Below are 26,987 nucleotides of genomic sequence, written 5' to 3' on the forward strand. Positions count from 1 at the left end.
TGAAGAGAGGTGCTCGTCAGCAAACCAATCAGGATCGTGCAGCACCTCCGCACCTCTTAGTGGGGCAGGAAAAACGAGAACAAATCCAGCTCAGCAACAAATTTTTACAAGCAACAAATGGCCCAGGCTATTGCTTTCATGTGTTATTTATTGTTAATACATTTCACTGCATTCCCAGCACAAGGCTCAGACTATTCCCCAAGGGCTGTTACAACTGAAGTTTTTCATTATTTTCCATAGATCAAACGCATATGCGATTCAGAGCGCAAGGCAGCCCCTTCTCTCATCGCCTTGCTGATTTATTTATTTCCTTTATGGGGAGAATTTCATACATTTTTAGCACTCATGAAATGAGTCTTAGTAGCACTGGAGGGCCAGGCAGCTGCTGGACAAAATTCCCATGCACGCACACGCCCGGCACGCGTACATTCTGGGAGGAGAAACTGAGGAAGGACAGGCACAGACTCTCTAGGAGGACCTGCAATTTCTTGAACAGCATAATATAAATACAGAGATGTCCAGTGACCTGCAGTCCTCACTGGCTGCAGTTCTGGGCCTTTGGCCAGGCCTTATTCTCAACCTGCTGCACTCTCATTGCAGATCTGGGCCCTCCGAACAGCTCTGTCAGTACCCCTCACTGCTGAACTAGAGCATGATGAGGGGCTCCTGGTAGACAGACAGGCCTGGATCCACATACAGCTCCGTTGATGTTACGTCAGTCTCGGGCTCCTTACTCCAGTTCTGTCAATGCAACTCCATCTCCACCTGCAGGCCCCAAACCCCTACTCATAAACAGAGTCCTGTTACTGATCCCCAGTCTGGACCTGCAATACCTTTTGCCTTTCCTGTTACCAGCTGCTCAGATCAGATGCTGCCAATCATTCTGAATTATGGGAATGAGTCTGTGATGCGGGCTAATGTCCTCCAGTTACTAGCGTGGGGCTCCCAAACACAGTTCTCCTGGGGCTTAAATATAAGAACGGCCATACTGGGTCAGACCAAAGGTCCATCTAGCCCAGTATCCTGTCTTCTGACAGTGGCCAATGCCAGAGGGAATGAACAGAACAGGGAATTGTCATAAACAGATAAGTAAGAGTTAATAGAACAGAAAGTACTTCATATCTCTTTTGCCTGTAAAAGGTTAACAAGACCAGTGAGCCTGGCTGTCACCTGACCAGAGGACCAATCAGGGGACAGGATACTTTCAAATCTTGAGGGAGGGAAGTTTGTGTGTGCTGTTAGAATTTGTTTGTTGTTCTCTCTGGGTTCTGAGAGTGACCAGACGTGCAACCAGGTTTCTCTCCAATCTCTCTGAACAGTCTCTTATATGTCCAGAATAGTAAGTACTAGGTAGACAAAGCGAGTTAGGCTTATGTTTGTTTTCTTTATTTGCAAATGTGTATTTGGCTGGAAGGAGTTCAAATTTGTATTTTGCTGAAAGGATTTTAATTTGTATTTGTATACTTAGGCTGGGAGGGTATTCCCAGTGTCTATAGCTGAAAGACCTTGTAACATATTCCATCTTAAATTTACAAAGATAATTTTTACTGTTTTTTCCTTCTTTAATTAAAAGCTTTTCTTGTTTAAGAACCTGATTGTTTTTTTATTCTAGTGAGACCCCAGGGGACTGGGTCTGGATCCACCAGGGAATTGGTGGGGAGAAAGGAGGGAAGGGGGAGAGAAAGGTTAATTTTCTCTCTGTGTTAGGATTACTTTCTCTCTCAGGGAGAGTCTGGGAGGGGGAGAGAGAAAGAGAGGGGAAGGTGAATTTTCCTCTCTGTTTTGAGATTCAAGGAGTTTGAATCACAGTGATCTTCCAGGGTAACCCAGGGAGGGGAAGCCTGGTAGAGGCAACGGTGAGGGAAAGGGTTTACTTTCCTTGTGTTAAGATCCAGAGGGTCTGGGTCTTGGGGGTCCCCGGGCAAGGTTTGGGGGGGACCAGAGTGTACCAGGCACTGGAATTCCTGGTTGGTGGCAGAGCTACAAGTACTAAGCTGGTAATTGAGCTTAGAGGAATTCATGCTGGTACCCCATCTTTTGGACGCTAAGGTTCAGAGTGGGGAATTATACCATGACAGGAATCCATCAAGTGATCCACCCCTGTCGCCCATTCCCAGCTTCTGGCAAACAGAGGCCAGGGACACCATCCCTGCCCATCCTGGCTAATAGCCATTGATGGACCTGTCCTCCATGACTTTATCTAGTTCTTTTTTGAACCCTGTTAAAGTCTTGGCCTTCACAACATCCTCTAGAAAGAGTTGCACAGGTTGACTGTGCGTTGTGTGAAGAAATACTTCCCTTTGTTTGTTTTACACCTGCTGCCTGTTCATTTCATTTGGTGACTATGATGGGGCACCTGCCCTACACTGGGCTCTAAGGGGTTAATAGAGCCCTAGGGAGGCTGCGCAGGAGGCAGCCAATCAGAGAAGGGCTGAAGGGAGTAGCCAATCAGGGCCAAGCAGGCCTATATAAAAAGGGAGCTGCAGGGCAAAGGAAGGCAGTTCTCTGCTGGGAGCCCAAGGAGGAAGGACTATGTCTCTGGAGGGATGAGAGAACTGCCAGCACACTGGACACAGCAGCGCTGCTAGCAGGGACCAGGGAAGCAAGAGACAGCTCGTGGTTGGCTGCCGGAGTTCGCAGGCTGAAGCCCTGAGGCAAGGGCAAAGAGGATGCTGGGGCCAGACAATTCACTGCAGTAACCATTAAAGGAAATGGCTGAACAGAGGACTGCAGGTCCCCTGGAAGGGGGGATCACAGGATGCAGCACGGCTGGAGGGCTGTGTCACTGAAGAGGATTGTGCGATCCTTGGAGAGATGTGGGTCCTAGAACAGGAATGATGGCGGTGAGACACCACCTGAAGAGGACGCAGAGCTAATTCACAAGATAGCCAGCAGGGGGCACCACAGTGGTGAGTGAACCCTGTTACAGTGACCCCTAGTTCTTGTGTTATGAGAGGGAGTAAATAGCACTTCTTGATTGACTTTCTCTGCACCCGTCATGATTTTACAGACCTCAATCATATACCCCCTTAGTCGTCTCTTTTCCTAGCTGAAAAGTCCGAGGCTTATTAATCTCTCCTCACCCAGAAGCCGTTCCAGACCCCTCATCATTTTGTTGCCCTTTTCTGAACCTTTCCCAATTCCAATAGATCTTTTCTGAGATGCGCGATCACATCTGCACACAGTATTCAAGGTGTGGGCATACCAGGGATTTATATAGAGGCACCATGATATTTTCTGTCCTATTATCTATCCCTTTCTTAATGATTCCCAACATTCTGTTCGCTTTTTTCACTGCTGCTGCACACTGAACAGATGTTTTCAGAGAACCATCCACAGTGACTCCAAGATCTTTCTCTTGAGTGGTAACAGCTCATTTAGACCCCAGCATTTTATATGTATAATTAGGATTATGTTTTCCAGTGTGCATTACTTTGTATTTATCAACATTGAATTTCATCTGCCATTGTGTTGCCTGTTCACCCAGTTTTGTGAGATCCTTTTGCAGCTCTTCACAGTCTGCCTGGGACTTAACTATCTTGAGTAGTTTTGTATCATCGGCAATTTTTGCCACCACACTCTTTACCCCCTTTTCCAGATCATTTATGAATATGTTGAATAGGACTGGGCCCAGTACAGACCCCTGGGGGACACCTCTGTTTAGTTCTTTCCATTCGGAAAACTGACCATTTATTCCTACCCTTTGTTACCAATTCATGAGAGGACCTTCCTTCTTATCCCATGACAGCTTACTTTGCTTAAGAGCCTTTGGTGAGGGACCTTGTCGAAGGCTTTCTGAAAATCTAAGCACACTATTGTTAGTCTCATAGCCCTAGGTAGCTTTTGCCCTGGCCTCCATGTTCAGGAAATGAGCATGCACGTACTCTCAAGCGAGAAGCATTTCCCCGAAAGTAACCGTTGGGGCTAGGCAAATTTTGTGGTCAGTCAGTTCCTGACAGCCCCCCCCCCATGCGGGTGGTAACGAGACATCTGTAAATCTCCTAATTAGGAGAAACCTGGCCAAAAAGCTGAACACGTCATTACCCTTATAAATTGCCCACCATGCAAGCGGTGGGCAGGGAGAAAACGCAGAAACCTGTACCCGTAACCGAGCCTGATCAACTCGAAGTCTCCCTCTGCTCCGTGTTCTCAGAAGCCTACCCGTCTGCCGGTGGTAATGAAACGTTTGTGGTTTCTGTGTGTAAGTATGCCTAGCTGCTAATTCTGCTAATTGTGCTAACTAACTGAGCCTGTAATCGTGTTGTAAGCCGGAGACGAAAGCCTATTCCAGCCGCCCCAAGGCTCCTGCGAGGGGAAACCCGCTAACCAGGAAACCTTGAATGCAAGGGGGATTGGCCGGAGTCTCACGGCAATCTTTAACTGTCTTATTGCATTTTGTTTACTTAGACGAGTAATTGCATTTATGCTTAATAATAGCACCAAAAGCACCTTTACTAACCCTTGGAAGGACCTGAATAACTACTGGGACTTAGAGCGGTACCAGGGTCAGCTTCTGTTTGTAATTGCAGTATTTTTATTATTTGTTCTAGTATTATATTGTAGGCCCAAGTTGTAACTAGTATTAAGTTGTTCCTCATCCTCACTTGTGACCCATTCAATAAACCCTCAATTTTAACCCCACGACTCATTGTTTGCGTTATCCCCATTGCTACCTTCAGGGCACTTGTCACCCCTCCCGAGGACATCCAGTGATCGAGCCTCCGCCCTATCCCAATGCTCATTACCCGGTAGATAACGGGCACTTTGTGACCATATCGGTGGAGCGAGGGGCGAGAGTAATCAGTGATCAACAACTATATCCCCTGTATTCCCCTTGCCCACGTGCTTCTTGACCCCCTCAAAGAATTCTAGTAGATTGGTGAGGCATGATTTCTCTTTACATAAAACATGTTGACTCTTCCCCAACAAATTATGTTCATCTATGTGTCTGACACCCAGTCCAGCCATACAGAACTAATGAAACCCAGTCCTGCTGTACAGGACTAATGCCACACTAGTTCACCGCCTGTCCCATCAGTCCCCATTGTCACAAAGGAGGGCAATGAATCACACATCACGTTAGGGTTGCCAACTTGGTAATATTAAAAATTGGACACTCCGGCAAGAGTTCTGGAAATTTCCCAAGTCCTAGCCCTGCCCCACCTTTTCCTCCAAACCCCTGCCCTGCCTCTTCCCCTGAGGCCTCACCCACATCCACTCTTTTTCCTGCCCCCCTCTCCCCCATCGCTTGCTGCTTTTCCCCTCCCATTCCTCCCCCAGGGAGGGCTGGAAGCTGCAGCCGCCCAATGAAGGTAGGAGGCAGCCCCGGCTGAGTAGGAACTGGCGTGGGTGATGACCTGGCACCTTCCTGCCTCCCCCGCTTGTAGTAACTGGACATTGGGTACCCGGTTAGTAGAGCTAACTGGACAACGTCAGCAGCTGGACTTTCTGGTTAAAAATCTAGCACTTGAGTAAATCACATGGGGCGGAAACTAGCCGTTGTTAAGAGTTAAGCCTGAGCTGCAAAGATCCGAGTCGGATCTGAGTTCAAAGGGGATGGATTGGAGGTACCAGTTTGGTACTAGATCCAACTGTGCCTATTTATAGCTTTTAAATAAAAATCCCAGTGCGGCTATAACGGTCTAAGTATGTTATGCTTGAGATTGACTTAAAATAACCAGTCTGGGGAGGGGTTGTTGCTTTCTGGTTTTTGATCGTTGGGGGCACTCATGTCCTCTTTCCCGGCTTTCTTCCACAGCCAGGAAGGCTAGCAATGGCCTTTACTGTTTTTAAGAAATGAAAGTTGCAATCCATATATAATTCCGTGACTCCGGGAGCTGGGGACTGAAGGGAAACCATCAGGAATCACAGCGCTCCTGGGGAAACAGAGAGTTGGTAACACTTAATCTGACCAGCCAAAGGGAACAAGACAGGAAGGCTTGTCAGCCCCGTTTCATGCAGGGGAAACTGAGGCACAGAACGATTGCAGCCAACATACATAAAAGTGCCCAGTGACTTGGGTGCCTAACAACTGAGGCATCCAACCTTGTCAGTCACGTTTGACAAATGGCCTATGGGATTCACTCAAGGTCCCGCAGGGAATCAGCGGCAGAGCCAAGCTCTTCTAAGCCCTAGGCCAGGGCCGGGGACTTGCTGTCAACACTACACTTCTCGCTTTCTCTCTCTTCCCTGTTCCATCAGCGTCTCTCCTTCCTTTTTGGCTTACATTCCTGTTTGCAATCAGATGCACTCTGGGGCTGGAGGAGCACTCTCTTCGCTAGCACCCTCCCCCCCTTCTATATGTTCAGCTCAGGCCTTCTAATGCTGGCCGTTCGTTCCTCTCCCTCGTCAATACTCCCTTTAAGAAATAAAAGTTCCAGTAACTCTATAATTCATAAGCTCGACAGACTTCCAAAAACGCTGATGAATGAAAACCACCCCATCTCCTTCTACAAGCATAATTCATCAGCAGGGCGAGCTCCATGCAAGAATCAATCAAAGGCCAGACGGAAACAAGAGTGTTGGCTTGACCATAAAGTTAGGTGTGGAAAAGGCAATGCAGAGAGCAGATGAATGGCTCTGGGTACTGGCTCTGGTTTAAATCCAGCCTCGTGCCCACGTGGGGGAGAGTTCCACCCTTAGAGGCGGCTGAGCATTTCCCAGTGAAATGTTTTTTTTCCATCAGAAAATGCCCACTTGTCAAAGCGAAAATTGTCCAGGGGTGTCCCAGTGCAGAGAAACCACATTGTCAGAGACTTGTTGCCCCAACAGCACCTATGACCAACCATCTGCCAAGCAGCCTGCAGGTGCAGCTCTCAAACCCAGATTTCCCTTGCTAATGCATGCAAAGTGGGGTCTGCACATGCCCCTCCCATGTGCCCTGTAAGATCCAGACTTAGTGAGTGCAATCATAGCTCCCAGTATCTACAGTCGGCTGTTTTCTATGAGTGAAAGATGCTCTCAGACGGGAGAGCTCCAGGTTTTAGGGTTGGCGGGTAGGGTGACCAGATAGCAAGTGTGAAAAATCAGGACTTGGGGTGGGGAGTAAGAGGAGCTGTCATAAACAGAGAGCTAAGGGTTAATGTCTCTTTCACCTGGAAAGGAGTAACCTGAAACACCTGACCAGAGGACCAATCAGAAAACAAGACTTTTTCAAATCTGGGTGGAGGGAAGTTTTGGGTGTGAGTTCTTTGTTCTTTGTCTTGTGTCTGTGCCCTCTCAGCTCTGAGAGTGATCTTTCTGTCTCCTGCCTTTCTAATCTTCTGTTGTAAGTACAAAGATAGTAAGACAATATGTTTATATTGTTTTTTTTCTTGTATTTACATGTGTGTAGTTGCTGGAGTGTTTTGAATTGTATTCTTTTTGGATAAGGCTGTTTATTCACTTTTTTTCTTAAGCAATTGACCCTGTATATTTTCACCTTATACAGAGACTATTTTTAATGTATTTTTCTTTCTTTTTATAAAGCTTTCTTTTTAAGACCTGTTGGAGTTTTTCTTTAGTGGGGACTCCAGGGAATTGAGTCTGCAGTTCACCAGGGAATTGGTGGGAGGACGAAGTCAGGGGGAAAATCTCTTTGTGTTAGATTTACTAAGCCTGACTTTGCATACCCTCTGGGTGAGGGGGGGAAAGAGATTAGCTCTCTCGGTACTTGTGTTTCCAGGACTGGAAACAGGGAGGGTGGAGTCCCTCTGTTTAGATTCACGGAGCTTGCTTCTGTATATCTCTCCAGGAACCCAGGGAGGGAACACCTGGAGGGGAGGAGGGGGAAGGGAAATGGTTTATTCCCCTTTGTTGTGAGACTCAAGGAATCTGAGTCTTGGGGTCCCCCAGGGAAGGGTTTGGGGAGACCACAGTGAGCTAGGCACTGTATAAATCCCTGACTGGTGGCAGCATTATCAGGTCCAAGCTGGTAACTAAGCTTGGAGGTTTTCATGCTAACACCCATATTTTGGACGCTAAGGTCCAGATCTGGGAAAAAATGTTATGACAGGAGCCTATATAAGAAAAAGACCCAAAAATCGGGACTGTCCCTATAAAATCGGGGCATCTGGTCACCCTACTGGCAGGCCTTGGTGCAGACCCTATCTGCATGTCTGCCAGCAGCCCCAGCTCTTCACACACACACTGGGAGTTGAGCATAAACCAGCTGCACCGGGTCAAATCTGCACTGTCAAAAATCTAGCTGCTGCTGAGGTCGGTGGGGTTAACAGCCCTGTTTTACCGTGAGAGAAACTGAGGCACAGCCAGGTGAGCAAGCCTGGCTCAGGCTCACCCAGCTAATCGGTGGCAGAGCTGGGGCTAGAACCCAGAATGTTCGCTGAACCCTTCTGACCATTCACGCAGGTTTGGATTGAGTTTGGGAAGGGCTGACTGTCCTGGCACCAGGGTCACCCCTCTCTAGGGCAGAGAGTCATGGCCAAGGGCACTAACTGGTTGAACTGTAATGGGCACCTCAGATCTGATGGCCTCTTCCTCTTACCAGCTGTCTGAAGAGATAATGGCTTTACGGGGCTAATCTATTACCAGACAGACTCAGCCTTGCAAGCCCAGTTAGTTCAGGGGCCCTTTAACTCTGGATGGCACGAAGACGTGAGAGCAATGAGCTCTCCGCACCTGTGAGAAATCAAGCTGTACGTCCCACCCATCTACCAACCAGCATTTCCAAAGTGCCCATCACCCTAGCATCTAGGCATGGGACAGCAATTTAGGGTACAAGTGAGATCTATTCAGATGGAACAGCCATCACAGCCGACACAAGGGCCTGCATTACATTGTGCCCAAGACAGGACAGGTATGTTTGGGTTACATTGCTTCCACAGGAAAATAATTGGGGAAGACAATCTTTGCTTTCAGAGTCACCAGCGTCAGAGACTGAAAAGACCCGTTGGGCCCATTCGCCTTCCCCCAGCCTAGTAGTGCAGCGCCGTTCCCTGCAAATGTATTCCCCAGGGCAGGGCTTTGTGCCAGGATGCATTAAATGTGGAGCCCCTGTATTTGCTTTCTGTGACGTTATAGGATTATTTTATCCTAGCAGCGCAAGATTCATGCTTGGGACAGGAGCACTAGGGTTTCTTATTGCTGGAGGCTGTGGCCACTAGATGGCGACAGATCGGGCTAGTTAGCCATTGGGGTCAGATCTACAGAAGATCTACACTGTGCCAGATTTTAGGGGCAGATTTTACACATGCTGGGGGCCGACACTTCTGACAACCTGACTCTTCCTTCGGTGTCCAAACGGGTGCCGAGGTCTCTCGCAAAATCTGTCTCCAGTTGTGGGCGCTGAGCTCTAGAAAATCCAGCTATAAAAAGGCAACTCGGTTCTAATCACGCGAGCAGGACAGACGTCCCAATCAGCAGGAGCTGCCCCGGCCCCCAGGAGTCGAATCCGTGCCAGTGCACTCTATGGGCGATGACGGCGCAGGACGGGACGCTACTCCAATGACATTGCTAACTCGGAACCTTCTTCCTGCTCCCGGCAATCTAATCAGACTTGCGAATGCAGAGGGCTGCTGTGAAATGGAACAGGTGTGGGCCGCTCGGTGAGAGGAGAGGCTGAAGGTGACGGGTGATACAGTAAGCGCTTGCCTTGTTGGAGACGCTATTAGAGAGCCACACATTGCAACCTCCAGGCTGACTCCCAGCCGCCATTATGCACAGCTATACTGAGGCTGCTGCAGTTGAGGGGCAACTGATAGTAGCGCCCCAGATTAACTCTTTGGCAGCGGTGTCCCAAGTCAACAGCTACCCAGAAGCATCATAGTAATCAGGGGGCTGCACACCACACGGGCGAGTGGAACTCTGCAGCAATGGAAGGGAAAACTCTCAGATCCTCCTGCCGCACAGCTGCAGTTAAAGGAGAATCTCCTTCAGCCATTAACAGTACGGAGCCCATGGCACACAGTGGCCAGTTCTGATTCCATCCAGGAGACAATGTACGTACACACACACACGGCCAGTTTGCTAGAGTACATGCATCTGCCTAAGTGGTCATTTGGCTAGGGGACTGGAAAACGTCCCTGTTATAACTTGCAAATACAGAACAGTGCACCAGCCAGGAAAATGTCTTCTGGGTTACATTAGGATCAGCCAGTATTGCCATGCTAGCTCAGATCAGAGGCCTGCCTAGTATCGTGTCTTTGACAGCACTCAGCCAGCTGATTGCAAACCTGACGTAGGCAGATATGGGATGACCTAAGGGGGAGTTCCTTCCTGGGCCACAGTCCTTGTGGCAAGGAGTGCCACGGGCTAACTCTGCATTGGGTAAAAAAGTGTTTCCTTTTATCTGTCTTAAATTTGGGAAAGCAGTGGGTGGCTGCGGATGAACTAGTGTCCCATCATAGAGAGGCCAAGAACAGATGGCCCACAGCACCTGGACTACCCATTCTCCTGAGATGCGCCCCCTCCGGGGAAGTACTGCAGCAAGCCATTGTGGGGGAAGCCTGCCCCGCTGCTGCCCAGATCACCCACACTCTCAATGTCCACAGCTCTCGAACTCACACCGCTCACAACAGGGGGGGCGGGCAATGCAGCTCTTCTAGTGAGGTGCATTTCCTCGCCCTCGGGAGGAAGGATGGTCCCGGGGCCAGGGTCCTAGGCGGAGAGGTGAGGTCAGTCTCCTGTTCTGCCACTGGCTTCCTGCATGACCTTGGGCACATCCCTTAGCCTCTGTGTGCTGTGGTCCCCCCTTGCCATGGGGATGAGCAACACTCGGGGCACCAGGAGGCTACATACGTTCCAGACGGGGAGGTGCTCAGATGCACTGAGAGTGAGAGCTGGAGCACGTCCCTTGGAGAAAAAGACTGGCACTTACACTGGTTGGAAGATGGGTGGAGCCATGCAGAGAGAGGCCATGGCGCTCAGGCTCCTCTGGGTGCACAGCCCGCTGGTCCTGGGGCACAGACAGGCACAGACTAGGCTGAGACAATGTCCTGCAAGAGCTGGGGACCCTCCAGCCGGAGTTTTCCCTGGCAAGCTCGGAGCACGGCATGGGAAGCGGGCTGGATGGGTGCCAGCGTATCAGAGGAAACATCTGGAGGTAGTGAGAGAGCTGTGCACACAAACACTGCTGCCTCCTTCCTGGCCCAGACCTCCCCGGCTGCTGCCACCCACAGCCCTGTGCTGCAGGGGAAGGAGATGGGCGCCCTCAGTGACCGCCCACACCCTTCCTCCCTGTGCACTTGGCCAGAGCCCAGAGCCTACGGGAAAGGAAACAATGGTCAGCACATACCGGGTACCCAGCGCCTACAAGGCATGGCCAGGTGAGGTTTCAGCATGGGCAGATGGGAGGGGGGTGAAGGAGACGGGCAGATGAAAATTGTCTCTTCACCCAGGTATAATACAACCAAGTGTTGCCAGATACCCACTGACCCCTGCAACACTGACAATTTACTTTCCTCCAGCCTGCAGCATGTGCAGCTATTCCACACCCCAGCCCCTAGCTCTGCCAAGGCACCTTCCCCCAGCCTGCAGCATGCACAGCTATTCCACACCCCAGCACCCGGCTCTACCAAGGCACCTTCCCCCAGCCTGCAGCATGCGCAGCTATTCCACACCCCAGCACCCGGCTCTGCCAATGCACCTTCCCCAGCCTGCAGCATGCACAGCTATTCCACACCCCAGCACCCGGCTCTGCCAAGGCACCTTTCCCAGCCTGCAGCATGCGCAGCTATTCCACACCCCAGCACCCAGCTCTGCTAATGCACCTTCCCCCAGCCTGCCGCATGCGCAGCTATTTCACACCCCAGCCCCCAGCTCTGCCAAGGCACCTTCCCCCAGCCTGCAGCATGTGCAGCTATTCCACACCCCAGCACCCGGCTCTGCCAATGCACCTTCCCCCAGCCTGCAGCATGTGCAGCTATTCCACACCCCAGCACCCGGCTCTGCCAAGGCACCTTCCCCCAGCCTGCAGCATGCACAGCTATTCCACACCCCAGCACCCGGCTCTGCCAATGCACCTTCCCCCAGCCTGCAGCATGTGCAGCTATTCCACACCCCAGCCCCCGGCTCTGCCAAGGCACCTTCCCCCAGCCTGCAGCATGCTCAGCTATTCCACACCCCAACACCCAGCTCTGCCAATGCACCTTCCCCCAGCCTGCAGCATGTGCAGCTATTCCACACCCCAGCACCCGGCTCTGCCAATGCACCTTCCCCCAGCCTGCCGCATGTGCAGCTATTCCACACCCCAGCCCCCAGCTCTGCCAAGGCACCTTCCCCCAGCCTGCAGCATGCACAGCTATTCCACACCCCACCACCCAGCTCTGCCAATGCACCTTCCCCCAGCCTGCAGCATGTGCAGCTATTCCACACCCCAGCACCCGGCTCTGCCAAGGCACCTTCCCCCAGCCTGCAGCATGCGCAGCTATTCCACACCCGAGCCCTGCCAATGCACCTTCCCCCAGCCTGCAGCATGCGCAGCTATTCCACACCCCAGCACCCGGCTCTGCCAAGGCACCTTCCCCCAGCCTGCAGCATGCGCAGCTATTCCATACCCCAGCTCCCGGCTCTGCCAATGCACCTTCCCCCAGCCTGCAGCATGCGCAGCTATTCCACACCCCAGGACTGCCAATGCACCTTCCCCCAGCCTGCAGCATGTGCAGCTATTCCACACCGCAGCACCCAGCTCTGCCAATGTACCTTCCCCCAGCCTGCCGCATGTGCAGCTATTCCACACCCCACCACCCAGCTCTGCCAATGCACCTTCCCCCAGCCTGCAGCATGTGCAGCTATTCCACACCCCACCACCCAGCCCTGCCAAGGCACCTTCCCCCAGCCTGCAGCATGTGCAGCTATTCCACACCCCAGCACCCGGCTCTGCCAAGGCACCTTCCCCCAGCCTGCAGCATGTGCAGCTATTCCACACCCCAGCACCCGGCTCTGCCAAGGCACCTTCCCCCAGCCTGCAGCATGTGCAGCTATTCCACACCCCAGCACCCGGCTCTGCCAAGGCACCTTCCCCCAGCCTGCCGCATGTGCAGCTATTCCACACCCCAGCACCCAGCCCTGCCAAGGCACCTTCCCCCAGCCTGCAGCATGTGCAGCTATTCCACACCCCACCACCCAGCCCTGCCAAGGCACCTTCCCCCAGCCTGCAGCATGAGCAGCTATTCCACACCCCAGCACCCGGCTCTGCCAAGGCACCTTCCCCCAGCCTGCAGCATGCGCAGCTATTCCACACCCCAGCACCCGGCTCTGCCAATGCACCTTCCCCCAGCCTGCAGCATGCGCAGCTATTCCACACCTCAGCCCCCAGCTCTGCCAATGCACCTTCCCCCAGCCTGCAGCATGCGCAGCTATTCCACACCTCAGCCCCCAGCTCTGCCAACGCACCTTCCCCCAGCTTGCAGCATGCGCAGCTATTCCACACCCGAGCACTCGGCTCTGCCAAGGCACCTTCCCCCAGCCTGCAGCATGCACAGCTATTCCACACCCCAGCACCCAGCTCTGCCAATGCACCTTCCCCCAGCCTGCAACATGCGCAGCTATTCCATACCCCAGCACCCAGCTCTGCCCATGGACCTCGATCCTGGCTTTCAGCACCTGTTGCTTCTCTACTCCTGGGGAGGAATCCCAGCCGCACTGAAATCACTGGAAAATTCCCCTTGATTTCAGTGGGGCCGGGATTCAACCCCTGGAGGCAACAGCAGAGCCCAGTTAAATTATTTTGCTTCTCCCACCACCTTTGGCACCCCCCTGCTGTTCCAGTCCAGCCTCTCCCCCCACAGCTCTTGCAATAGCCCCCCACCCAGTCTTATGAACAGAGCAGCTTTGCCTGATTTGTGAGTACAATGTTGGAGGGATAAACACCAGGGCGGGAGAAAGTTATTTGAATGAAAGGCCATTGTGGACAGAGTATCAGAGGGGTAGCCGTGTTAGTCTGGATCTGTAAAAGCAGCAAAGAATCCTGTGGCACCTTATAGACTAACAGACGTTTTGGAGCATGAGCTTTCGTGGGTGAATACCCACTTCTTCAGATGCATGTGGTGGAAATTTCCAGGGGTAGGTATATATATGCTAGCAAGCAAGCTAGAGATAATGAGGTCAGTTCAATCAGGGAGGATGAGGCCCTGTTCTAGCAGTTGAGGTGTGAAAACCAAGAGAGGAGAAACTGGTTCTGTAGTTGGCAAGCCATTCACAGTCTTTGTTCAGTCCTGAGCTGATGGTGTCAAATTTGCAGATGAACTGAAGCTCAGCAGTTTCTCTTTGAAGTCTGGTCCTGAAGTTTTTTTGCTGCAGGATGGCCACCTTAAGGTCTGCAATAGTGTGGCCAGGGAGGTTGAAGTGTTCTCCTACAGGTTTTTGTATATTGCCATTCCTAATGTCTGATTTGTGTCCATTTATTCTTTTCTGTAAAGACTGTCCAGTTTGGCCGATGTACATAGCAGAGGGGCATTGCTGGCATATGATGGCGTATATTACATTGGTGGATGTGCAGGTGAATGAACCAGTGATGGTGTGGCTGATCTGGTTAGGTCCTGTGATTGCCACTGAAAATCAGCTCGCGTGCCGCCTTCGGCACCCATGCCATAGGTTGCCTACCCCTGGACTAGATGATCACAATGGGCCCTTCTGGCCTTACCCTCTCTGAGCAAGACCATTTAACTCCCGGCCTGGAGTAACGAGGTGTCAGGCCCGAGCTCGCCTCTGCTAAACCCTGCGCTCTGGGCTCCCCCACACATCTAGGGAGCAGCGTGGCCAGATAGAAGCCAGCGCTCAGGACTGGAGATGGGCCCAACTGCCCCAGGGTTCCAGGGGTTGGATCCAGGCAGGGGCTGCGAGGATCCCGGGTGGGTGTCTTGGTTCAACCCATTGCAGATATACGGGGTGTACAGCGCTGGGGTTTGTGTAGGATCCCATTGCAGTCGGCACCTTTACTGCACCTGCCACGTGGCCTCCGCACCCTGGGGAACAGAACCATTTCCCTGGCTTGGCAGGACAGTCACCGTGGAAATTGATCCAACTGAGCAAGGAGCCTCCGACTGCCCTGACAACAAGCAGCCTCTCCACCCTGAGTCACTAGCTGCACATGCTCACTGCTGCATGAGGGCTGGGCTACCTCACCACGAGGCCAGTGTGCCGGGCCTGTGGGCAGCCGAGGAGCAAGGAGAAACGCTCAGAGAACCCTGGCTGGGGCACAGATGGCATGACGCAGACGGGTGTTGAGTGCCCCTTATCCCAACGGCAGAAGCATTTTGGCCTGTCCATGCCCAGCTGTAGTTGCCTCAGTGCATTGTGGGACTCCTGGCACACTGGTCCTTTTGTTCTGTGTTTGTACAGCCCCTAGCACCATGGGGTCCTGGCCCGTGACTGGCACTCCGAGGCGCTACGGAAACCCACATAAATCATCATTGTCATCTACTGTTTGAGTGGCAGCAGCCTGGCTCTGTGTTCCTGCTGCCCCTCTGAAACCTGCTCCTCATGCTCCACTCATAGTGCTACCAGGAAGTGAGGCCTTTCGGTCATATCCACATGCACTGCATTAGGGCCATCTGCAAAGACTGTGGCTTCTGGTCCAGACTAGGGGGAGACACTGCGGTAAACTGCACTGGCTCCGCTGACCGGCTTAGCCCATGACCTTTGCAATCAGCAAAGGTTGCAACCGGTGCTTGGCAAACTAGTTGGACAGGGGCTGTGTGTCTTATAGGTCTGTGTACAGCTCTGAGCACAACAGGAGGCTGATCCTGCATGGGGCCTCTGGCCTCTACGCCAATATCAGGGAGTTAATACTTTGTTTGTCAATGCTTGGCTAGGCCCTCCACGCCACTAGCAGAGATATTAATGTGACTAGGCCTATGCAAAAAAAAAAAAAAAAGTCAGATTGTGGGGAAAATAGATGGCTGTATTTTTCTCAGCTCCACCCACAAAATAAGCTCCTCCCACATGAGATGCCACTCACAGGAGATTGTAGCTGTTCACGATACGATCACACGTGTTGTGTGGGCTCAGCTCAGGGATGCAAATAAAGCCACAGGCTCTGCTGCGCTCCTCCACGGTGAGGCTCATATGTCCCACTGAGATTGTGTGGTGTGTGTGTGGGGGGGGGGGGTCTTGAAGGCCCTGCTACACTCGGATAGGCCCTTTAGGCTAGACTCTTTCCTGATTGGAGGATGGAAAAAAGTGACAGTATCTCCCGAGCCCACTTACTCATGGCTCCAGAACGAACTGTTACTCACAGTAAATTGTGCAGACAGATCACCATAAAAGAACCCTTCCCCCACCTGATGAGCAGTGAGATAGTTAATATTCGACATGTTAACACTGCTCATTGGGTATCTTAGCTAGCCCTATTGAGATGAATGGGGCTGTTCACACCTCTCCGAGTTATGGTTCTAGGCTCTTTGCAAATGCAAGTAGACGTCACTGCATCAGTTGCCGGGGTCACGTTTTCCAGGCTATCTCAGCAGCCGTAACAGCTGGAGATTTACTTTCTTTACGAAATGAAAGCTTAGCTCCTGGAGAATAAGGCGGCCGCACAGAGGCAGCACACTGATCTGTGCCTGCGGAATCTTAGGCCTAAAAACCTACCAAGTTCGGAGTTTGACCCAAAAAGGATGAGAAGCCAGATGCTTCCCACTGCCCCCGAGCTGGATCATGCATGCTGGAGTCAAAGGCAGGTGCTCATCCCTCCTGCTTTCTGCCCACACACCAAATGCAGGATGGGCAGGGAAATACTGGGACCAATTCATCTCTTAATCACCAAGCATCCAGGAGAGGAACCCAACCCGACTTCTTGGAGCGGCAGTGAGTGAAATGAACAGAGAGGTTTAGAGCCAAGTAGCCATCCATAGTGCATGGGGAACGGGAGCAAAGAGATTAAGTGTCTTATCTTTGCTACAGAGCAAGTAGGACAGTTTTATGCCACCGGCGATTTATTTCCCCTGCCAAAATATAAAATCCGCCCATCCCACCAGCTGTTCCCAGGGAGGCTCTCTGGAGCCTGAGGGGTTATTTGCTCTGCCTTAGAGAAACGGCATGGGAATGACAAGGGTTACATTCTTTGCCGGTTGTATAAACAGTTTGCGCACAAACCTTAAACCCATCGCAGAGCCAAGATCTCTTGGGCGGATGGTTTGGAATGTCCCACAATTCCCCTCCTGCTCAGCAAATACCCCTGCAGTGTCACGTTCGCTCGGCCAGAGTCCTCATGATGAACCACTACAACAGCCAACGTGCCAGGGCAGGCCAAACTGGCCCTGGGGACAAGGCCATTGACTCCAGTGGAGTTCCGCCAACCGCCCACACTGACTCGCTGGCCTGCACTTTGACTCTGGCTCCGGACTCCTCCCCCCCGTGTTCAGGACTGCCCGGGAACACAGGCTAATGGGCACACATGTACCATGAATGGCCCCAGAGCCTGAAGTCCTCAATGTCACTGCAGGAGAGTGACAGCATGTCAGAGGCAGCATGGCCTAGTGAGCAGAGTTGAGAACTGAAAGTTAAGAGAGCTGCATTCTGTTCTGACCACTGACGGGCCTTGGCCGAAGTGCTTCCTCCTCTCTGCCTCAGTTTCCCCATCTGTAAAATGGGGAGAGTGCTTTCAGACTGAGGGTGGGGTGGGGAGGGTTAATCTGTTAGTGTTTGCAAAATACGTTGAGATCCTTACATGGGAGGTGCTCTGTGGGTTTCCCTCACCTTCCTGTGAAGTATCAGCTATGGGGACCAGAATGGATGGGCCAAGGTGCTGAGGCAAACCCTGCGATCCTCTCCTCCGTTTACAAGGGGTACAGTGAGTCCGTCTGTTGGGGCGATGAGAGAGAAAGACATTGTGGATCTGACAATGACAGAGCTGAGGAGAAAGCCCAAGCCGTCACTGGGACTGAGAGGCAGAATCAAACAACTCTGAGGAGCTGGGAGTCAGCCGGCTGAGACTAACAACACCTGGACACTTTTAATAGCACTGCCAACTTTCAACCAAACTACACCCAGCTCCAGCCCAACCCCCTTTGCCAACACACACCTCTGGACAAACATCTGTCGGGGAGGGGCTAGGTTTACTTGGTCCTGCCTCAGTGCGGGCGGGTGGGGGGGGGGAGATGACCTCTTGAGGTCCCATCCAGTCCTACCTTTCTATGATTCAATGAAACTCAAGATGGAACCAAAAATGCTACCGGGTATTTAAACCACCAAGTACAGAGCACACATGATTTTCCTAAGGAGAGGACAGGCAGGGCCAGCTTTACACCGATTCCCTGGAATCGGGTCCAGCACTGAAGAGGGCCCTGTGCCTAAGGGGGACCCGCTCCGGGGGACTTTGGCGGCATTTTGGCAGTGTGTGTGTGGGGTCCTTCAGTGCCACAGAAGACCTGGAGCGGACCCCCCACCGCCAAAATGCCGCCGAAGCCCCAGACCATCACCAAGTATTCCAATTGGGCCCCACAGGTCATAAAGCCGGCCCTGAAGACTGGCTAATAATACCTACATTTCTGAGCCCTTTCTAACAAGAAATCTACCACATTAACCAACCACGAAAATGCAAAACATCTGTGAGTCGCAAAAGGAACAAAAGTAACTTCATCGGGCAGCTTCTCGGAGCTTTACTAATGACATGATGGAGCCGTAAGACAACTGGGGTTAGAACAAGACAGATGGAGAAAAGGTTCCACACCAAAATAATGAAACAGGCCAAACACAGAGAAGGATTTTTGGTTGGTTCGTTGGTTCAAAAGGCAAAGAACTGTTTGGCCAGAACAACATCGTTTTTCCCTCCATCAGTGAAATGACAGGGTGGCAAAATGACGAGGGGAAAATGACTGAATGACTGGCTAAAATGCAATCGTATCTGTATTAAAGTTTGGAACTCCAGAAGCACAGCTCTGGTGCACTGTGTCAGGGGCAGCTGAGCGCTCAGCAGAGAGTATCCAGCTGTTATTGGACATGTCCAGAGGGGAATTAGAAAAATAACAACTGGTTTTTATTAAGAGAAATTAACGTGATTCAGCGAGGAAATGAGCAGCACGTCCAGTTTCTGTGAAACCCCCCAGTTCATTGAAGTGACAGGCTGTGATAAATGAAAGGGGGGCAGGGTAGCTCCCTTTTATGGACACCCAGCCAGCCAGGTTGCTATAAAATCCCTTTTAGTTGTTGTTCTCCACTTGCTTGTAAAGGATTAAAAAGTCTCCTTGCATAGGTAAAAGGGAGTGGGTAGCTGACCAAAAGAGCCAATGGGAAGGCTAGAACTTTTTAAAATGGGGGAAAAAACTTTCCCTTTGTCTGTCTGTCTGTTGTTCTCCGGAGAGAGGGAACAGAGCAGTGATGCTGTAAAAAACTTTGGGCTGGGTATGAAAAATCATCAGCTCATACCTAGAAACTCCTCATTTGAAACCCCAGCTATGGAAGTAGCTCAGGAAATGTCTAGGAAGACGCGATTAGGTTTAGCTCTTTTTATTTCATTATGGCTTCTGGACGCCTCTGTGCTAACCCCGGGTGCTTTTGTTTTGCTTGTAACCTTTAAGCTGGACCTCAAGAACTATTCTTGATGCTTAATCCTTGTATTTGCTTTACATCTAGCAAGAACCTGAGTTTCCAGATGTATTTTCTTACTTTTTTGTTTTAATAAAATTTACCTTTTTTAAGGACAGGATTGGATATTTGTGTCCTAAGAGGTTTGTGCACGTTATTTAATTAGCTGGTGGCAACAGCTGATTTCCTTTTTTGTTTCTCAGCTCTTCCTCGGGGTGGGGGGGTGTGAAAGGGCTTGAAGCTACCTCACAGGAAGGAATTCCCAAGTGCACTCTCCTAGGTTCTCAAAGGGGTTTTTGCACTTGGGTGGTGGCAGCATCTACCCACCCAAGGTCAGAGAGAAACTGTAACCCTGGGCGTTTAATACAAGCCTGGAGTTGCCAGTATTAATTGTTAGAATCCTTGCGGGCCCCCACCTTCTGCACTCGGAGTGCCAGAGTGGGGAATCAGCCCTGACACGGGATCAGAACAAGTTTTCATCGGCTGATGTATGGGGCGAGTGGGAACTTGACACCTAGCAATCACAGAAAACTAGTGACCTTCCGGAGTGGAATTTGCATCTCAGCAGCACCCACAGTTCTTACCCTCCTTGGAGCTGGGCTTCCAGAGCACGGCTTTTCTCTCGTGGAAAGGCTCTGTGAGAGAATCAAGAGGCAAAGCCACTCACCATTTTGAGTTAGTCATATTTTGTTTAGAGCTGCAGAATTCAGAGATTTTTAAGGCCAGGAAGGACAATTAGACCATTTTGTCGGCCCTCCTGTTTAGCACAGGCCAGAGAAATTCACCCAGTCACCCTGTATTGAAGCCCAGTAAACAGTGTGGATGGGTCCAATTTTCATGGAAAATTAACAGAAAAATTTTCTAGGAAAAATAAGACCGTTTTATTTCTTTTTCTCACCACAAACAAGCTTCTTTCTGAGTGGGAAATAGGTCCATGGTATAAGCAATGTTTTGACTTTCCATTAGATATTGTATGGCTTCCACTAACACAGGATTTGAGCACCTGACAGTCTTTGGTGTACTTATCCTCACAACACTCCTGTGAGGTAGGAACGTGCTATTCCATTTTTACAGATGGGCAATTGAGACACAGAGAGGCTAAGTGACTTGGCCAAGGTCAGACAGGAAGCCTGTGGCGGAGCAGGGAACTGCACCCTGGCCTCCCAAGTCTCGAATCACAACATTGTCACTCTCCCCTGTGACTCTGATGCTGATAGACTCATAGACTCATAGACTCATAGGTCAGAAGGGACCAATCTGATCATCTAGTCTGACCTCCTGCACAAGGCAGGCCACAGAACCCCACCCATCCAATTTTATACAACCCCTATCCCAGGACTGAGTTATTGAAATCCTCAAAAATGGTTTGAAGACCTCAAGCTGCAGAGACACCACCAGCAAGCGACCCGTGCCCCACGCTGCAGGGGAAGGCGAAAAACCTCCAGGGCACCTGCCAATCCGCCCTGGAGGAAAATTCCTTCCCGACCCCAAATATGGCGATCAGCTAAACCCTGAGCATGTGGGCAAGAGTCACCAGCCAGCACCCAAGAAGGAGTTCTCCGCAGCAACTCAGTACCCATCGCATGCAACATCTCCCCGCAGACCATTGAGCAGACCTGTCTGGTGGTAATTCAAGATCAATTGCCCAAATTGACGATCCTATCATAACATCCCCTCCATATACTTATCAAGCTTTGTCTTAAAGCCAGGAAAGTCTTTTGCCCCTACTACTTCCCTCGGAAGGCTATTCCAGAACTTCACTCCCCTAATGGTCAGAAACCTTCGTCTAATTTCAAGTCTAAACTTCCTAATATCCAGTTTATACCCATTCGTCCTCGTGGCTACATTAGTACTAAACTTAAATAATTCCTCTCCCTCCCTAACGTTAACCCCCTTGATATATTTATATAGGGCGAGCATATCCCCCCTCAGCCTTCTTTTGGCCAGGCTAAACAAGCCAAGCTCTTTGAGTCTCCTTTCATAAGGCAGTTTTTCCATTCCTCGGATCATCCTCGTAGCCCGTCTCTGAACCTGTTCCAGTTTGAATTCATCCTTCTTGAACATGGGACACCAGAACTGCACACAGTATTCCAGATGGGGTCTCACCAACGCCGTATACAACGGTACTAACACCTCCTTATCCTTGCAGGAAATACCCCGCCTGATGCATCCCAAAATCGCATTTGCTTTTTTAACAGCCATATCACATTGGCGACTCATAGTCATCCTGCTATCAACCAGTACCCCAAGGTCCTTCTCTTCCTCCGTCGCTTCCAACTGATGCGCCCCCAACGTATATCCAAAATTCTTATTATTAATTCCTAAATGCATGACCTTGCACTTTTCACTATTGTATTTCATCCTATTTCTATTACTCCAGTTTACAAGGTGGTTCAGATCTTCTTGAATAGTATCCCTGTCCTTCTCCGTGTTAGCAATACCCCCCAGCTTCGTGTCATCCGCGAACTTTATTAGCACATTCCCGCTCTTTGTGCCAAGGTCAGTAATAAAAAGGTTAAATAAGATCGGTCCCAAGACCGATCCTTGAGGGACTCCACTGGTGACCTCCTTCCAGTCCGACAGTTCACCTTTCAATACGACCCTCTGGAGTCTCCCCTTTAACCAGTTCCTTATCCACCTTACAACTTTCATATTCACTCCCAGCTTTTCCAATTTAACTAACAGCTCCCCGTGCGGAACCGTGTCGAACGCCTTACTGAAATCTAGGTAAATTATATCTACCGCATTTCCTTTATCTAAGTAATCCGTCACCTTCTCAAAGAAGGAGATCAGATTGGTTTGGCACGATCTACCTTTAGTAAATCCGTGTTGCAGTTCGTCCCAATTACCATTGACCTCTATGTCCTTAACTACTTTCTCCCTTAAAATTTTTTCCAAGACCTTACATACTACAGACGTCAAGCTAACGGGCCTATAATTACCCGGATCACTCTTTTTCCCTTTCTTAAAAATAGGAACTACATTAGCAATCCTCCAGTCATACGGCACAACACCCGAGATTATCGATCGCTTAAAAATTCTCGCTAACGGGCTTGCAATTTCACGCGCCAGTTCCTTTAATATCCTCGGGTGGAGATTGTCCGGGCCCTCCGACTTCGACCCATCAAGCTGTTCAAGTACGGCCTCTACCTCAGTTGCAGTAATATCCACTCCCATATCCACATTCCCGTTTATCATCCCTCCATCATCGCAAGGTTCCTCACTAGTCTTATTAAAAACCGAGGCAAAGTACTTGTTTAGATGTTGGGCCATGCCTAGGTTATCCTTAACCTCCATTCCATCCTCAGTGTATAGCGGCCCCACTTCTTCTTTCTTTGTTTTCTTCTTATTTATGTGGCTGTAGAACCTTTTACTATTGGTTTTGATTCCCTTTGCAAGTTCCAGTTCAATGCGGCTTTTAGCCTTCCTCACTTTATCCCTACATGTTCTGACCTCAGCAAGGTAGCTTTCTTTACTGATCCTGCCTTCCTTCCACTCCCTGTAAGCTTTCTGCTTTTGTCTAATCCCCTCTCTGAGTTGCTTGCTCATCCAGTTTGGCCTGCAACTCCTGCCCATGGTTCTTTTCCCCTTTCTCGGGATGCAGGCTTCCGACAGTCTCCGCAGCTGCGACTTAAAGTAATTCCAGGCCTCCTCCACATTTAAATCCACTAATTCCTCCGTCCAATCCACTTCCCTAACTAATTTCCTTAACTCTTTAAAATTAGCCCTCGAGAAGTCAAAAACCCTAATCGCAGATCTACATTTGTTTATCCTTCCATCTAGTTTGAACTGAATCAGCTCATGATCACTCGAACCAAGGTTGTCCCCTACCACCATTTCTTCTACGAGGTCCTCACTGCTCACCAACACCAAGTCTAGAATGGCATCCCCTCTCGTAGGTGCTTCAACTACTTGATGAAGAAATCCATCCGCTATCACATCCAGAAAAATCCGACCCCTATTATTTGTGCAAGTACTCGTCCTCCAGTCTATGTCCGGGAAGTTGAAGTCCCCCATAATCACACATTTCCCCTTTGTGTTTACTTCATTAAAGACATTAAAGAGGTCTCTATCCATATCCCAATCCGATCCCGGCGGTCTGTAGCACACCCCAAGCACTATCTCAGGGGAAGCTCTAGTTGCTTTTTTACCCAGCGTGATTTTTGCCCAGACGGACTCCGTGTTATCCATTCCATCGCATCTTATTTCGCTACATTTAATTTCATCATTGATGTACAAGGCTACTCCCCCACCTTTGCCTTTCTTCCTGTCTTTTCTGAACAGCACATAGCCTTCAATACCCGTGCTCCAGTCATGAGTACTATTCCACCAGGTTTCGGTAATCCCTATAATATCCGGCTTGACTTCCTGCACGAGTAACTCCAGTTCCTCCATCTTGTTACCTAGGCTCCTCGCATTAGTGTACAAACCTTTTAATTTTCGGCGTTGGCCGTCAGTGACATTCTTTCCCCCGTCGTGCACAAACTGTCTGCCACCAGCATCACCCGTTACTCTGGTTTCAACTCCACTATTCCTCCTTGGATCAAATCTTGGGGCCACAAGGGTATCCCCGCTCACATTGTTTACTTCCCTCTCCAGGTTATGTTCTGGCGTGGAGATCTCCCGAACATTTCCCAACCATCTCCCCCAACTTTCTAGTTTAAAGCCCTCTTGATGAGGTCGGCGAGCCTCCATCCTAGAATCCTATTTCCCTCCTTGCTGAGATGTAGTCCATCCTGAGCAAACAGTCGTCTATCCGTAAATGCGTCCCAGTGACCGTACATCCCAAAGCCCTCCTTATAACACCACTCCCTGAGCCATCTGTTGATCGCCATAATCTTGTCCCTCCTTCGTCGCCCCGCTCTAGGAACCGGCAGAATCCCACTGAAGATCACCTGAGCCTCGATGTCTTTAAGCCTCTTCCCCAGTCTGAAATAGTCCTCCTTGATACTGTCCAGTGAGTAACTAGCCGTATCGTTCGTTCCCACATGAAGGATAATCAATGGATTTTTTCCCGCTCCCGCTAAGATCGTATTCAGGCTCAAGTCCACATCCTGTATCTTAGCCCCCGGCAGACAGCACACTCTTCTGTTCTCCCGATCCGGTTTAGTTACAGGCCTGTCTACTCTTCTCAGTAGAGAGTCTCCAATCACGTAGACTTGCCTTTTCCTGGTGACCATGCGATTCTCCGGTCTATGCCCCACAGCAGCTGGCCGTGATTCCTCCTGATTTGTATTCGACCTCACAATCCTCCTAGGGCTCGTACTTGATGTCGCCTCCACTGACTGCTCCCCTCCATCTGCAGGACTAGCTGCTTGCCTCTTCTGCCTTGCCGTAACTCCTTCAGCAGCCCGCTGTGTTCCATCTTCATTTCCCAACTCAGCAAACCTATTCCTGAGTTCTATTTGTCCATCGCTGGCCCGTCTTATCCTTTGTCTGGTTCTCCTAGTGACATGCTTCCACCGTCCACTTTCCTCACCCAGCAGTCCCTCCTCAGAATCCTTAGGTCCTGCTTCTGTCCGCTCGCCTGAGCTTGTCCCCTGTGCCTCATCAAGTCTGTGTTCCATCATCTGCTCAAATCCCCTTCTAAACTCAGCCAGAGTTTCCACTTGCATCTCCAGTCCCCTTACCTTTTCCTCCAGCAGCTCTATCAGACGACACTTCATGCAGATGAAACTCCTTTCAGGTGCTCCTTCTAGGACCATGTACATGCCGCAGCTGCCGCACCCAGTCATCCTCAGTGTGTCTGCACCTGCTGCCTCTGCCTCCATCGTAGCGGTGCAACTCTGTGCCTGGCAATCCATGCCTCACACCGCACCGCAGGCCACCGACCAGCGCAGGGCTGCCTCTTCCCTGGTCTGCCTTCCTGGTTCCTCTGCCTTGCTCTCCCCTGCGACCTCCCCCTGGAAACTCCCACTGAAACTCCCCTGTTAGCCGCTCTGTTCGCCGCCTCCTGTGCCGCTGCCTGAGTGCCTGGCTCCTTATATAGGACCCCTGCTCCTCCAACAGCACTCCCACTGAAACTCCCCTGTTAGCCGCTCTGTTCGCCGCCTCCTGTGCCGCTGCAGCTGACTGATGATGATAATTTGAGTGGAACATGGAAAAACATGATTAGACCCGTTACCCCGGAGACCTTAAACAGCAATGGCAAAGGCCTTTTGCCGTTGGGTGTTTCTCATGAGCTCGTTATTATGAACATCTGCTTTCCCAGGAAGCGAATTCACCAATTTATTTGGTCAAGTCATGACAGCCAAACAAAGAAGATGACTGATGATATTATCATCTCCCTATGCTGGAAATCGTCCATCAGCAACTGCAGAACTTAGCGGTCTGTCGAGCTCAGTAACACCAACCACATATTAGTCTCTGCGATTTTCCATCTTGGACCAAAAAGCGCAGGCCAAGTGACAGTTGGGTTTCCAAAAGTCGAGTATTCTAACCTAAAAATTGATTGCTTTCGAAACTGCTGCGCAGTCTGAGATCCTGCCTGAGCATTCTGATGCTGAGTCCGCATGGGCAGACGTCAGGATCCCAATAATCATTGCCACTGTGATGGTTGTTGGGCCAGAAAATGAGCAAAGAAACCCTGGATCTCTGAATCACCCGGCTCGCTTGAGAGGTGGTATGGCCATGTGTTGTAAGCTAAATGGAGCTCACAATAACATACTGACCACAAAGCTTTTATGGAAGCAAAAGCTATCGCACTTGAAGACATTTCTGCAAGGAACAACATCGCTTCCTTATATAAACATTTGCACGACCATGCTGACAACAAAGATCATTCACTCGGCATGGCTGACCCCACTTCCGGGAGTCAGCTAATCGATACAGAAGCCAGGTGCGTGGCACGCCGGAGTGACCATTCCAGCCAGCTGCTAACTGCAGCCCTGATTTCTTTGGACCCTGACATTAAAGGCCCTGCCCTGAGTTGACCCATTCTACACAAAATGCTCCTGCTGAATTAACTATCGACCAAAGCCACAAAGACGCTTAAGGGAAATAATGCAGCAGGAATATGTGAAATTCCTGCAGAGCTATTAAAAAGCTCTGGCCCAGCTATTCTTTCGTGGCTGCAGACAGTGTTCAATGTCTTTTGGAGAACAGAGTCAGTCCGATCTGACTGGTAGAAAGGCACGTTTTCCCTCTTGGGAAACACAAAGGCGGCAAATGAGACTGCAGCGACTATTGCGCCATTACTCTTCTATCTGTCCCGGGAACAATTTAGCTTCTGTCTTGTTGCCTGGAGCAGCTGATATCTTAAAGAACAAGAGAAGACCAAACAAGCCGGCTTCCCTCCTGCCTGTCCCACGGTGGAACAATTTTTACAGTATGCCAGCATATTGAGAAGCCATGAGAATTCAAGCTCTCTGTTCACATTACAGTTGTGGATATCCAGGCAGCACTTGGCTGTGTTGACAGGGAATCGCTCTGGTTGATCTTGAAACTTACAGTCTTCACTGACATGCCTGGTAGAATGGTCCGTTTCTTATATGATGACTGCTCAAGTCACGTTCTTGTGAATGTGAAAA

General features: G+C 50.5%; 1 protein-coding gene and 1 long non-coding RNA gene across 6 annotated transcripts in view; both read right to left on the bottom strand.

Moving 5' to 3' along the window:
* Positions 1 to 26,987, bottom strand: part of ARRB1 (arrestin beta 1) — a 192,346-nt gene that overhangs the window by 142,697 nt on the left and 22,662 nt on the right. The gene's annotated exons all lie outside the window — the stretch shown is intronic.
* On the bottom strand, positions 11,530 to 13,238 carry LOC127040060 (uncharacterized). 2 transcript variants are annotated; one of them, XR_007771346.1, is made up of 6 exons: positions 13,204 to 13,238; positions 12,763 to 12,951; positions 12,392 to 12,454; positions 12,273 to 12,335; positions 11,769 to 11,894; positions 11,530 to 11,581 (listed from the first exon to the last, which is right to left on the bottom strand). It is a non-coding gene; the product is annotated as an uncharacterized LOC127040060 (long non-coding RNA). The 2 variants fall into 2 exon arrangements; XR_007771366.1 differs by lacking the exon at positions 13,204 to 13,238 and having other exon boundaries at positions 12,763 to 12,955.

Source organism: Gopherus flavomarginatus, chromosome 1, assembly GCF_025201925.1.
Source record: "Gopherus flavomarginatus isolate rGopFla2 chromosome 1, rGopFla2.mat.asm, whole genome shotgun sequence".
NCBI lineage: Eukaryota > Metazoa > Chordata > Testudines > Testudinidae > Gopherus > Gopherus flavomarginatus.